This window comes from Moschus berezovskii, chromosome 18, assembly GCF_049115385.1.
Source record: "Moschus berezovskii isolate FMDL1 chromosome 18, NW_MosBer_1.0, whole genome shotgun sequence".
Lineage (NCBI taxonomy): Eukaryota > Metazoa > Chordata > Mammalia > Artiodactyla > Moschidae > Moschus > Moschus berezovskii.
This window is the reverse complement of record NC_142477.1, coordinates 37,999,550-38,012,883: the sequence shown is the minus strand read 5'-3', so window position 1 is coordinate 38,012,883 and position 13,334 is coordinate 37,999,550. Positions and strand designations below refer to the sequence as shown.

The 13,334-nt window shown below is 48.1% G+C and overlaps 1 protein-coding gene across 1 annotated transcript in view; it reads left to right on the top strand.

Annotated features, from left to right (window-relative positions):
* The window catches only part of PRLR (prolactin receptor), a 204,533-nt gene that overhangs the window by 55,206 nt on the left and 135,993 nt on the right, over positions 1 to 13,334 (top strand). The gene's annotated exons all lie outside the window — the stretch shown is intronic.

Sequence of the window (13,334 nt, the reverse complement as noted above, 5' to 3'; positions counted from 1 at the left end):
GTAAGACAACCTTACTAAGTCATACCCTGTTAGGGCCTGGGGCCAGCACCCTTTGAGCAGGAAAATGTAGTCTCTTTCTCTCAGACAATGTTTTCTCAACCTTCCTGCTCTCAGAGGGGCCTTGAAATGTCCACAGCAGGAATGCAAAATTTATCAGCATCCTTGGTCAATTCCTGAAGTAGAGCTGAGCTACCTAAAATACTGCTCTGTCACTGAGGGATCCTAGGGGAGAGTGAAGATTGTTGAAAGAAGGATTGAAGGGCTGGCCAGAGAAGTGGTCCCAGTGCCATCTACAGTGCAGGAGCCTGGGTTCTGCTCCACCATCATCGAGGCAAGTCTCTGAAGCTCGTTTCCCTCTCACCAGGGCAGGCAGCACTCCTCTGGCTCACCAGCCTCTGTCCTCATGCCTTGGCCTGCCCAAGAAGCATCCGCAGGGCCAGACGCAGGTGTCAGTCGGCAAACCCAAGTGGGAAGGGAACCCTGAATCTTCCCTTCAGGGAGCTTTGCTCCAGTTCACAAATGGGCTAAGGCTGCGTGCTCTGATCAGCGGTCACTGATGACAGAGGCTTCCCGAAGAAGGTGGATCTCTGCCACTGGCCCAGGAGCACTCAGAGAGGGTGCCAGGTTAGTTGACTGGCTTACCGTCAGCCTCCACCCACACCTAAACCCCATAGGTCCATCTCTCCAGCCTCAGAGACTGAAGGGCATGATGAGGGGCCGAGCGGTTGTGGCCACGAGTGACAGAAGAAGCCAAGCTGCTGAGCCATGGCACCTGTGCAGACTCAGCAAGGGCAGAATTGGGCAGAGTCATAATCATTCTCTGGGGTCCTAGTCTTTCACCTGAGTCAGTTGCTTCCAGTTCGGAGCCATGAGGGAACCCTCCCAAGGGGAAGCCCAGCAGTTGATTGACCTGGGGACACAGCCAGAAGGGGAGGAGTTGGCCCTGTGGCCGATTGAGTTCAAAGCAAGAAAAAAAGAAAACTAAAAATGACTGTAGCTTCAAACACTCCTATTGAGCCTGTGAATCCCACCAGGTCCTATAGTAAAGCTCACGAGCAGAACCAGCCTCACCCTCTTCCTTTCCCTCTTGTGACATTTTCTTTCTCATCATGGCTGAAGTTTTTCAAATGCATCCATCTTGGACAAAAAAACCCCAAAAAATTGAGGTCAGAGGAAGGTGGTTCCCAAGGACTTAAAACACCCAACCCTTGTACCCCATGACCTATTCAGTTAGTCTTTTTGCAGACATGCTCAGGGCAGGTGTCCCCTAGCCTTGGCTAGCTCCACCACCACCCCCCCAATGTGGGGGCACTGCTCCCCTTTCTGACTTCCCCTGATGGGAGCAAGAGATAAGGTATGAGAAATGAGGGTGTAAGGAGGTATTCCTCCCCAGGGCAGCGGTGAGGGGGCAGTCTTGGGAGAATCCCTTCACGGGTCTCAGTTGGCTTTAGCCATCCCAAAATGTGTCTGTCCTCTTTGTCTATGCGTGGTAAGTTTCTGGGCAGGCAGACGGTATGTGAAAGAGAACCTTTAAGCAAGTCGAACTGTTCTCTCATTCCCTCTGATTTTTCTCCATTGAGTTTCCTCTCTTCACTTCCTGTCCTTTCATCATCCTGCCACAGTCTTGTCACCTCCCAGGATATGTATAGGCTTTTTGCTGCCTGTAGAATTGAGCCCAAACTCCTCCACATGGCCTTCCGTGGGGGTGTAGGCTCAGCATGAGGCCACCGAATGTGGTGTGAGAATGAGCCATTCTTTTGCCTTTGTTTCACAGGAGTTGATGAACTGCTTTTTCTGGAAACTTGAGGATTAGTATTTTCCTTCAAAATCAACTTTGACTTTTTGCTTAGAACCTGTTAAAGACTGAGGTCCTCTCTCCCACTCCCCACCCCCATCTAAACTCAATAGACACACATAAGCAAGCCTTCCCCTGACCCCATGCTCTTGACCCTTGGAACCTGCAGAGACACAGTGTGTCTTCGTGTTTTTCAGCAAGAGATTGTCTTGCCTGCCCTGTCCCCATAATTGAACAATGATTAACAACCCTGCGTACTTTAATACACAGATAAATTATTAACAGTGGGCTGTGCCTTTTGCCAGATTGTAAAAAGATGACTGGTTAGAGTCCCAACGTTCTCTTTGTTGGGGGAGGAAATGTAGAGGGAATGTCATCTGAGGCCACTGGCCTCTGAGATACAAAACAAAGATGCGGCAGGCTCCAGCCCAGAGTGGGAGCCAGGTGACAGACGACAGGAAGGCCACAGGTGAGAGACTTTCAGATCTTTTTGTCAGTTTTGAGTCTTCTCTTTCATTTTTCTCCTCTGTGTTTGGGAATGGGTGGGAGGCATGCAGTAGGATTAGGGTGTCAATGACTGCAGAAAGTTATTAGGGAAAAGTCCTTGTTTTGAGGAGAGATGAGCAAGAAAGCAAGTGAATATAAAGACCAACACGAAGGCCCCCTCTGGACTTTGGCTGTTCCAGGGAGAGAGTGTGGGCTGGCATGGGGGCGAAGATCAAAAGGACAGCATGAGAACACAGCTTCTTGGTCACTTGACAGATCAGGCCTGGGAATGTGGGAAAGGGAAGCAGAAGATGATGAAGTCAGGATGCATCGCATTGATGGCAAGCTGGAAACATCTCCAGACCATGGGAGGCAGAGGGAGGCCAGGCAGTGAACTGTGAAGACCCCGTGGAGCCCGTATGAGTGAATCAAGAGAAATCTGGGTGATTTGGGCTGAAGTTTTTGGGGTTTACTTGTTTTAACAGACTTCATTTTTAGAACAATCTTAGGTTTACAGAAAAACATTGCACAGAAAATACAGTGAATTCTCACATCCCTCCTCCCCTGGCACATGGATTCCTCTATTATTAACATCTTGCATTAGAATGGTACAATTATTACAGTGACGAACCAGTGTGGATACATGAGTATTAACTGAAGTCCATAGTTTACATTAGGGTTCACTCTGTGTTGCGAAGGTCCATGGTTTTGACAAATGCATAATGTCATGTATCCCCCGGTACAATGTCATAGAGAGTTTCACTGCCCTAAAAATTCCCTATGCTTCACATCATCCCCGCTCCTTTCCCCCAAGCCCCTGGCAACCAGTGACCCTTTTTAGTGTCTCTGTAGTTTTGCCTTTCCACATAGAATTTCCTCATATAGTTGGAAACCTATAGGCTGTAGTGTTTTCAGACTGGCTTCTTTCACCTAGTTATACGCTGCATGTCTTTTATTTCCTGCATGTCATAGCTCAATAGCTTATTTCTTTTCGTTGTTGTTGTTGTTTAGTTGCTAAATTGTTTCTGACTCTTTGCAACCCCGTGGACTGTAGTCTGCCAGGCTCCTCTGTCCATGGACTTCTCCAGGCAAGAATCCTGGAGTGGGTTGCCCTTTCCTTCTCCAGGAGATTTCCCCAACATAAGGATTGAACTCACGTTTCCTCTATTGGCAGGCAGATTCTTTACTGCTGAGCCACCAGGGAAGCATTTTTATTTAGTGCTGAGTAATCAATCCTGGGTGTTCATTGGAAGGACTTATGCTAAAGCTGAAACTCCGATACTTTGGCCACTTCATGCGACGAGTTGACTCACTGGAAAAGAGTCTGATGCTGGGAGGGATTGGGGGTAGGAGGAGACGGGGACGGCAGAGAATGAGATGGCTGGATGGCATCACCGACTTGATGGACATGGGTTTGAGTGAACTCCAGGAGTTGGTGATGGACAGGGAGGCCTGGCGTGCTGTGGTTCATGGGGTCGCAAAGAGTCGGACACGACTAAGCGACTGAACTGAACTGAACTGAATCTCACATTGTATGGATGTACCACAGGACTTTTATGCATTTGGGGAGATAAAAGGCAGAAACAATGGAAAGGGTGGATGGCAAGAAAGCAGCGAGGTCCATGGGATGTCGTAGAAGGAAGAAGGAGGAAGGTTTGAAGTGGAAAAATAAACATTAGTGCAGAGGCCTGAATTGACCTAAGGTAGGTTCTTGAGACCAATGCTCAATAGGAGAAGCCAGCTCTCCACTGACCCCGACTAGGCTTTTCCTGTTCTTATAGACAGAAACTTCATGAGGGCAGGAGCAATGACCACATCATCCATCAGTCCAGTACAATGCAGACATCCAATAAATATTTGTTGAACCCTTTCAACCTTCCAAGAGCAAATTTAAAGAGCAAACCCTAACCCTAACCCTAATCCAACGTTCCAAGAGCAAATTTGCCCAGACACCAGGAGATCTGATGCTCCTGAGGTCATCTCAGGCAGGTCTTCACTGCTTGCTCTGCTGAACCTTTTTTTTTTATTGCAGTAGCAAAACTTGCCTGGAATGGTCCCCTCCTCAACCAAGAATCCATCTCTCTTGTGAGATGTTCCATGGACAGAACCAGAGGCAAGCTGTAGGGAACCAGGAAAACCAAGGGAGTGTCAAGCTAACCTCATATCCCAGGTTAAAAAAAAAGGCACTCTCACCAAGGGATCAGAATCCAACTTTCCAAGCGTTTATTTTTCAGCCCAATCACAATGCAGCAGAATTAGCTATATAATTATTAGCTAAATAATCACTATGGACACAGGAAGAGCAAGCAGGGGATTCAGGTGCTAGGAAACAGCTGTGAGAGGAGATAAGCCAAACCCTCCAGATGTTTGTCCGTGCCACACAGTAGCAGCCCACGTGTGGAAGCTGTTGGAGCCCAGCCTTGGGAGTACAGCTTAGAGTCTGGGTGGAAGAGATGGTCCTCCAGGGGAGCTGAAAAGTCAGCTCAGAAACTGCAGGGTCAATAGCCATTCACCTATCAAAACTCATCACATGGGTAGTGCTCCCCAGGCAAAAGAGTTCACCAAGCAGACCTTTGTCTTGGGCAAGGTCACTGCTTAAAGTAAGATCCTCTGCAGGCTGTGATACTTGCATTCCTTGATACCCGTATCACTTTCTCTCCTTGTGTTGAAAGGGGTGAATGAATCCAGTAAGACAATGAGGGTATTTTGCTTGGGATTTGTCCATACCCGTTCATACTCACCTGACTCAGAGAATCAGGACCAGGGTAGAGAATGCTTGAGAATTTCTCTTCTTCCTTCCTTCCTTTCTTTCTTTTTTAATGTTTGAGAACTAGTTGTTTTATTTATTTATGCTGCATTGTGTGGCATATGGGCTCTTAGTTCCCCAACCAGAGACCAAACCCATACCCCTGCAGTGGAAGCATGGAGTCATAACCACTGGAAATCCAGAGAATTTCTTACCTGGGGGAAGGAATGTGGGCCACTTGGCCCGAAGCCTGTTTTGAACAGTGGGGCTCATCCAGAGACATACATTTTGCTCCCTGTCTCTTGGGGAGCTGAGGGTGAGGGTGGACAGTTAATCAGATGCAGAGGGTTGAGGTAGGGGCAGTGAGTGGGGTAAGGAGTAACTGCCTTCCCACCTTGAAGCCCCCTAAATGACAGTCCCTGAAGAAATGGGACATACCCATGGAGAGGGTTGCCCAGTATTGATTCTGTGTGTTTCCAGGGTGCCAGCCTTGAAGCTCCTTCGACCATGGGGCAGCAGAAGTGACCCCAGCACCTCCATGTAGCCAGAAACACAGCAGGCAGGGGAGAGCCATGTGTCAGTCAGTGCTGGGGCAGCTGGTCCCTTCTGCTGAGCCTGGCTGGTCTCCAGGGCATTTCTTGCACTTTGGGGATTCCTTGGTGACTCAAACAGTAAAGAATCTGCCTGCAATGTAGGACACCTGGGTTCAATCCCTGGATCAGGAAGATCCCCTGGAGAAGGGAATGGCTACCCACTCCAGTATTCTTGCCTGGAGAATTCCATGACAGAGGAGATTGGTGGGCTACAGCCCATGGGGTTGCAAAGAGTCAGACACAACTGAGCGACTAACACACACACATGCACACACACACACACACACACACACACACGGGCTCACACATACACACACACACACACGGGCTCATGTATGTGCGCACATACACACAGGCTCACACACACACACGGGCTCAGACACACACACACATGCACACACATGGGCTCCCAGAGAACTACCACGAAGATAGTTCTCTGATTCCAAATATTTCTACGAAACAGATAGTGCCTGTGTCACGACAGTCCATCTCTTCTTTGAGGGCATCTGCCATTTGGGTGCTCACCAGCATGACATTTTCATTTCATTTTCTCGTTTATATGTATTTACCTTCATCAGAGGGACTGTGCATGGAAATATTAAGAAGCTCGTTACTCTGTCCTGGAACTGGGACTCCCTGCTCCACTCCTCCCACTTTTCTCCCCAGCTTTCCAGAACAGTCTTTAGACTTAACCTCCTTCTATCTTAGTCTAGGCCCTTTCTTCCCATTTATCTTGTATTTCTCAGCCACCACTTTGGAGCACATTTAAATATCCACCCACAACAAAGGTAAAACTTCAGCAAGAGGCCTGGGCTTCCCAGAAAACAGAGTCAGGAAGAGCAGAGCACAGAGCTGAGAGTGGCACTAGCTCCTTCACGAGAGATCCTGAATATCTGGGAACATGACAGGAGAGACACTCATAACAGAGTCCAGATCGTTGCCCTGGCTATAATATCAAACTATGACTCATTCATTTATTCATTTCTCAGCAAATTATGTATTTTCTCAATAAATGTTTATTGAGCACCAGATATATAACAAGGTAGGTCTTAATGATATAGAGATAAATGAAAGTCCTTGTCCCTGAGAAGCTAGTTGGTAACACAGGCATGTGGACCAGTAATGGGGATAACAAGTATGAAGAAGTCGGTAGTCCTGAAAGACTCCAGGGCAGTGGGTGTGCATGAGATGGCCTGGGACCCAACCGAGCTGCTCTGGGAAGAATTTGTTAGGACTTGATGCCTGACCTGAGCCTTGAGGGTAAAGTGTGGAGGAGCAGGGCCCCGGATAGCATGTTCCTGGCCAGAGGATCCCTGTGCAGGAGCAGAGGCACCTAGAGGGCAGGTAGTATCAAGGAAACTAGGATGTCAAGTGGTCAGAACCCTGAGTGTGTGGCCTGGAGACTGGGAGAGACCTGAGGCCAGAAGGCAGAGCAGCTGAGGATGGACTTTGAGGCCAGCAAGAAGGCTGAGGCTGCGGAAGATTACAGAAAGACTGTGGACGGGAGAGATGTGTGGTCAGATTCCCACTTACAGAAGGGCAGTCCTGGCTGAAATGTGGTGACCAGTTTGGAAGGAGCAAGCCCAGAGGCCCAGGGAACACTTAGGAGGCTGTTGCAATAAAATCACCTGGAAATTGGTGTTCCTCGGAAGTCCTTCTCCACACTGTCCACTTCGGGCTTCCTGTCAGGGGAAGGCAAGCTGGCGCAGCCGGCTTTCAGAAAAATAGCTCGCTTGTTGATTGCTCTGGTGCTATTAGGGACTCTATTGCTTTCTTTTACAGTCTCTGTCATGTAAAATCAACATCATGTGTTTCCTCCTGATAAAAGCTAGCCTCCAGAACCGTGAGATTATAAATAAATTTCTGTTGTACAAGCCACTCAGCGTATGGGGCTTTGGTGTGGCAGCCTGGCAGCCTATACAGGTGGTAGTATATTATAATGATCTTATGTTACCTGTGGAAACTGAGGCATAGTCAGTGTTTCCCCAGAGCAACGTGGCTAAACAGTGGCAAGCAGGTTGTTCCAGCATCTGTCTTCTCAACTGCAGTATTTAAAAATAATTCTGTCTTGATCTTAAACAATTGAATGCTCATCCTTTGAAATGAAGCTTAATTTGGGCGTCAGTTCAGTCCAGTCGCTCAGTTGTGTCTGATTCTTTGCGACCCCATGGACTGCAGCACACCAGGCTTCCCTGTCCATCACCAACTCCTGGAGCTTGCTCAAACTCACGTCCATCGAGTCGGTGATGCCATCCAACCACCTCATCTTCCGTCGTCCCCTTCTCCTCCTCCCTTCAATCTTTCCCAGCATCAAGGTCTTTTCCAATAAGTCAGTTCTTCGCATCAGGTGGCGAAAATCCTATTGTAAAGAGAAGCAGATGAACTCCTTGGCAGTCCATGATCTCTCCCTAGTGAAGCCATAGTCCAGCCCACATAGGTCTGCCATCCTGTGGTAGAGCAAGTGTCTTGACAGTTGTGTCCCTGCATGGAATCCAAGAGAAAACATACGCCCCCAAAAGGCCGTGAAGATATACCAGGCAGCTAAGTCTGAGCCTGGCAACGGACAAACACCCGCTTCCAACGTAGGTTCAGTTCAGTTCAGTTCAGTTCATTTCAGTCGCTCAGTCGTGTCCGACTCTCCGCGACCCCATGGATCACAGCACGCCAGGCCTCCCTGTCCATCACCAACTCCCAGAGTTCACTCAAACTCATGTCCACAGAGTCGGTGATGCCATCCAGCCATCTCATTCTCCGTCGTCCCCTTCTCCTCCCGCCCCCAATCCTTCCCAGCATCCGAGTCTTTTCCAGTGAGTCAACTCGTTGCATGTGGTGGCCAAAGTATTGAAGTTTCAGCTTTAGCATCAGTCCCTCCAATGAACACCCAGGATTGATCTCCTTTAGAATGGACTGGTTGGATCTCCTTGCAGTCCAAGGGACTCTCAAGAGTCTTCTCCAGCACCACAGTTCAAAAGCATCGATTCTTCGGCGATCAGCTTTCTTCACAGTCCAACTCTACCAACGTAGGTAAGAAGACAAATTCTGGAATAAACTGCCTGCCCCTTGTGAGCCGTGTGGCTTTAGGGAGGCATTTGACCTCTCTGTGCCTCAGGGTCCACATGTAACATGAGATCATTCTTTCTCACCTGTATTGGTTTGCTAGGGTTGTCATAACAAAGTCCCACTAACTGAGAGGCTTTAATGATATAACCGTATTGTCTCACAGGTTCTGGAGCCTAGTAGCACGAGATCAAGGTTGGTTCCTTCAGACAGCCATGAAAACAATTCTGCTTCCTCACTGGCACCTAGTTTCTGGTGATTTGCGGACAGTGTTCGGTGCGTCCTTAGCTTGTAGATGCATCACTCTGATCTCTGCCTCCATCTTCACATGACGTCCCTCCAAATGACTGCCTACATCCAAATTTCCCCTTTTTATAAGGACATGTCATAATGGATTAAAGTCTGCCTAATGATCTCATTTTGATGTCATTGCCTCTGTAATGAACCTGTCTCTAAACATGGTCACTTTCTGAGGTACTGGGGGTTCAACATATGAACTTGATGGGGAGACAATTTAACCCATCAGTTCAGTTCAGTTCAGTTCAGTCGGTCAGTCGTGACCGACTCTTTGCGACCCCATGAATCACAGCACGCCAGGCCTCCCTGTCCATCACCAACTCCTGGACTTCACTCAAACTCATGTCCATCGAGTCGGTGATGCCATCCATCCATCTCATTCTCTGTCGTCCCCTTCTCCTCCTGCCCCCAATCCTTCCCAGCATCAGAGTCTTTTCCAGTGAGTCAACTCATCGCATGAAGTGGCCAAAGTATTGGAGTTTCAGCTTTAGCATCAGTCCTTCCAATGAACACCCAGGATTGATCTCCTTTAGAATGGACTGGTTGGACCCCACGTAAATAGATTCTTCAATGAAAATTAAATGAACTAGTGCCTGTAGAACAGTGCCTGGCACCTAGAAGCTCTCAATAATGCTAGATTATGCCAGGTATAAGTTAAAAACTCCAAGATGAGTGGATGGCAGGGTTGAAATTCAGCAGGTTTGCACGAGTATGGCCTTACCAGTGATTCACAGCTTGTGTCTTTTTTGTCAGTCAGGGCTTATAACCCACCAAGTGAGGATTTTGAATAATCCTCCTGGCTAACAGGTGCAGGATGAGAATGTGGAGGCTCAGTAAGGTCTATGCTTTTTCTTCCCTGTTCTCCAAGCTGTGCATACTGGACAATGCAACTAGCCCAGAGGGGGAACAAAGCGAGTCCCATTTCTTTTAGAAAGGGACCAGGGAAGGCACTGTCTTCCTGATGAACCCATGGAAGGAAATTTTCTGTTGCCAGTGACTCAGCCCTGGGGGCTAGGACCGAGCCAGCTTGCCAGCCTTGGAGATGAAGGTTCCTGAAGGATGATCCACATGGGCCGACCCCAGGCTGCCTAAGGGAGCTGCTGACCTGAGTAAAGTGTTTGCTCACCTGAGTTCACCTTAGAGTCAGCCCTTTAAAAAATAAATAAGGTGTGTTGATCTTTTGTGTGGATGGTTAAACAAATCTGGTGGCCCCAAGTGAATTCCAGGTAAAGAAGCTGCTGAAATCTGCCAGAGCTGGGCCTCAGGGACCCAGTGGCCTCTCCGTAGAGCTTTCTGGGCATCGCCAGGTTCTTCTTCTTAGCAGGCCCCTTGACCTCTGTGGGCAGCTGCCCCACGACTGCACCAGCCAGGGATTAAGGAGATGGCATGGGCCTTGGAGAGAGGCTAGCTGACACAGGTCAAAGTCAAAGGTAGCTGCTGAGAAAAAAGACTGGGGATATAGAGTTTCAGTGGCGTGAGATACCAGAAGGGTGGTTGTCCACAGAGAGATTTTGAGAGGATGGACCTTGCTGTTGATTGACATCCTACAACCCTCATCTTAGAAACATGTACACTGACCTCCAAGGCCAAGGCAAGGTCCCTCTGTCCTTCTTGACCTTCGAATTCTTGTCTCTTTTCACTAGGTAAACAGGAGAGCTTCTGCCCTCCAGTCGGAAAACCCTAGACTGGGAGGGGAGGAACCTGCTGGTTCTGTTGCCCCCCAGGCTCTGTGATCTTGGACAAGTGGTTTCACCTTTCTGGGCTGAGTTTCTTTTTCTGTTATTTGAGGGGCTTGGAGTCATGGAAGTATGGACTTTCAGGTAAAAAAAAAGATCTTGAAAATCCAGTAGAGAAGGTAGAGAAGGCTGAGAAGTGAGCGGCTCATGGTCATTGAATTAACAAGGGACAGGATCTTAGGACTCTGGTATCGTGACCCGCACCTGGGGCCCATCCATTAATGACAGTGATCCATCCTCTGTCTATAATGTGTCAGACTGCTTACATTTACCCTGCAGAACAACCTTCTGAGACAGAGATTCTTATGCCCATTTTATAGATAAGGAAACTGACTTGACCAAGATCCCCAGCTATTGAGGAGAAAAGCTGGGACGCTGCTGGTTTGGTGCCCTTCCTGCTGCACACCAGCTGCCTCCGATTACCCTCAGAACATCCCAGCCATGGGCCATCTTGGGTGCCCTGGCACAACCCCAGCAAGAATAGGGGCCTGATTCTTGAGAGCTGCCAGGTCGGTCCCAGGAGTGGGACCAAGCAAGCAAGAATACTTATTTTCAAAGCAGCAGAGAAGTCATAGCCACCTTCCTAGTGTGAAGTAGTTGGCAATGGATAAATGAGATTTTATGAAAATATTCCATATGTGATATTAGAAATAAGCTGTTTGATCAAAACGAAGCAAAAGGAATTAGTCAGGTCCATCCTAGGCTCCTTGTCTGCTTCAGTAAGGTTTTTGTACTGACTGTCTTGACGTCACCCTATCGTCCCTGACCTAAAGGGCCAGGTGCACCAGAACAGGCATTCCAAGTAGTGCCAGCACCCCTTGGACTCTTGGGGAGAGCCGCTCCCTCTGAGTAAACTTCGGCCTCCATGGAATATCAGCGCTTCCTCTGGGTAGAGAATAGACACCCTCTGAGATCACTACGATCTCTAAGATCTCTCCCTGGTGAGTCTAGATGAAGTTTACTCTTGATGTTCGGCAGCTTGCTGTTGTGGGTCACTAAGTCGTTTCCAACTCTTTGTGGATTATTTGGACCCATTACACAGGCACCACCTGGTCGTCATATAACGCACTGATCTGGTTGGGAAAACATTCCTCGTGTTCCCAGTATTCCGAACAGAAACAGATGCTGCCAAACATGCTGCAGCATGTTTTCGACTTCCCTGCCTAGGCTCTCAGAAGGGTCGACAGGCTAGTCTTAGACCTGCAAAGACACCTGATCTAAGTGGAGACAGTTGTTTTTCCCCTGTGATAAGCCTTTACCTCTGGTTCTCAGCAGTGTGTATGTATAAACAGAATTTCTGCCCTCCACCAGTGTGCCTGCTGCAGTTAGGAGTCCCAGAGTTAATTATTGACAGCCAAAGAGATTCACAATGAGCCAGGACTTATGTGTTTTCTAGAAGCACGTTTCCATGAAGATTTTGCCCCTATAGGATTCCTCCTCAGTCTCCAGGACAGACAGACAGACAAACCTTGGGCCCTATCAGTTTAGTTAGAAGAGGCCCAAGCCTAAAACTTGGGGGAACTCATTTGGAAGATTTTTCTAGAAAAGCAGATTTTTTGATTTGACATCTCAACGAAACAGGTGTTTGGGAGAATATGCTGCATGCCCAGTCACTCAGTCATGTCCGACTCTTTGCAACCCCGTGGACTGTAGCCCGCCAGGCTCCTCTGTCCATGGAATTCTCCAGGCAAGAATACTGGAGTGGGCTGCCATTTTCTTCTCCAGGGTACCTTCCTGACCCAGGGATCAAACCCATGTCTCCTGCATCTCCTGCATTGGCAGGTGGATTCTTTACCACTTGAGTCACCTGGACTGTGTTGGGAGAATAAAATCACGCTACCTTAGAAGGAACTGCAGTAGTCTGGCCTGATTTGGGGAGTACCTAAAGAGAACTTCATTCATAGGTCAAGATAATTCTAAACAATGGTAAGCCCTCAGGAGATTCCTTGGTTACTATAGTCACCGTGAAACGAACATATCCTGGAATTTTGGTTGGAAGGGATGTGGGAACTCATTTTGTCTTTTCTCAGTACGTGGATGAGATATCTGAAATAAAAGGAAGTTCAAGTCTAGAGAGTAAGACTCATGGCTCATAGGTCAGTTTGCTTCCTGTCCAAGGGGATCTGAAAGCCAAGGGAACTTTATAATGACTTACGTAACAGTTGTTTCTCTAAAGTCCTTCAAGCAGTCCCTTGAACTTTTTCATGCAAAAAACAAAACTTTCCTTTGTTGATAAAATACAAAAGTGGACCTTGGCTTAACACATACCAAAATATTATCATTCTGAACTCATAGTGGCAATTGTATGGCTGAGCATTTACTGTGTGCGTAGCACTGTGCTAAACTGAGCAATTATAGTTGGGTGACTTACCCCACAGGTGCCTCACAGATACTTGTGTTATTTGGAAGATTGAATAAATATGTCCAAAGTGCTTAGAGCTCCAGCACCCCATCTCACCTACAGCCTCAGTGTGTCCCTGCTTTAGCCAAGGATAACCATGTCCTGTGAGGAAAGGAGGGAGGTCATGTGAAGGCAGGGTTGACCTTACAGGTAGACCCTTGTGGGTAAGGGCTCTGTGGTGTGATGGCCCCCAAGTCCATGTCTAATTGATTCTAGTCCACCA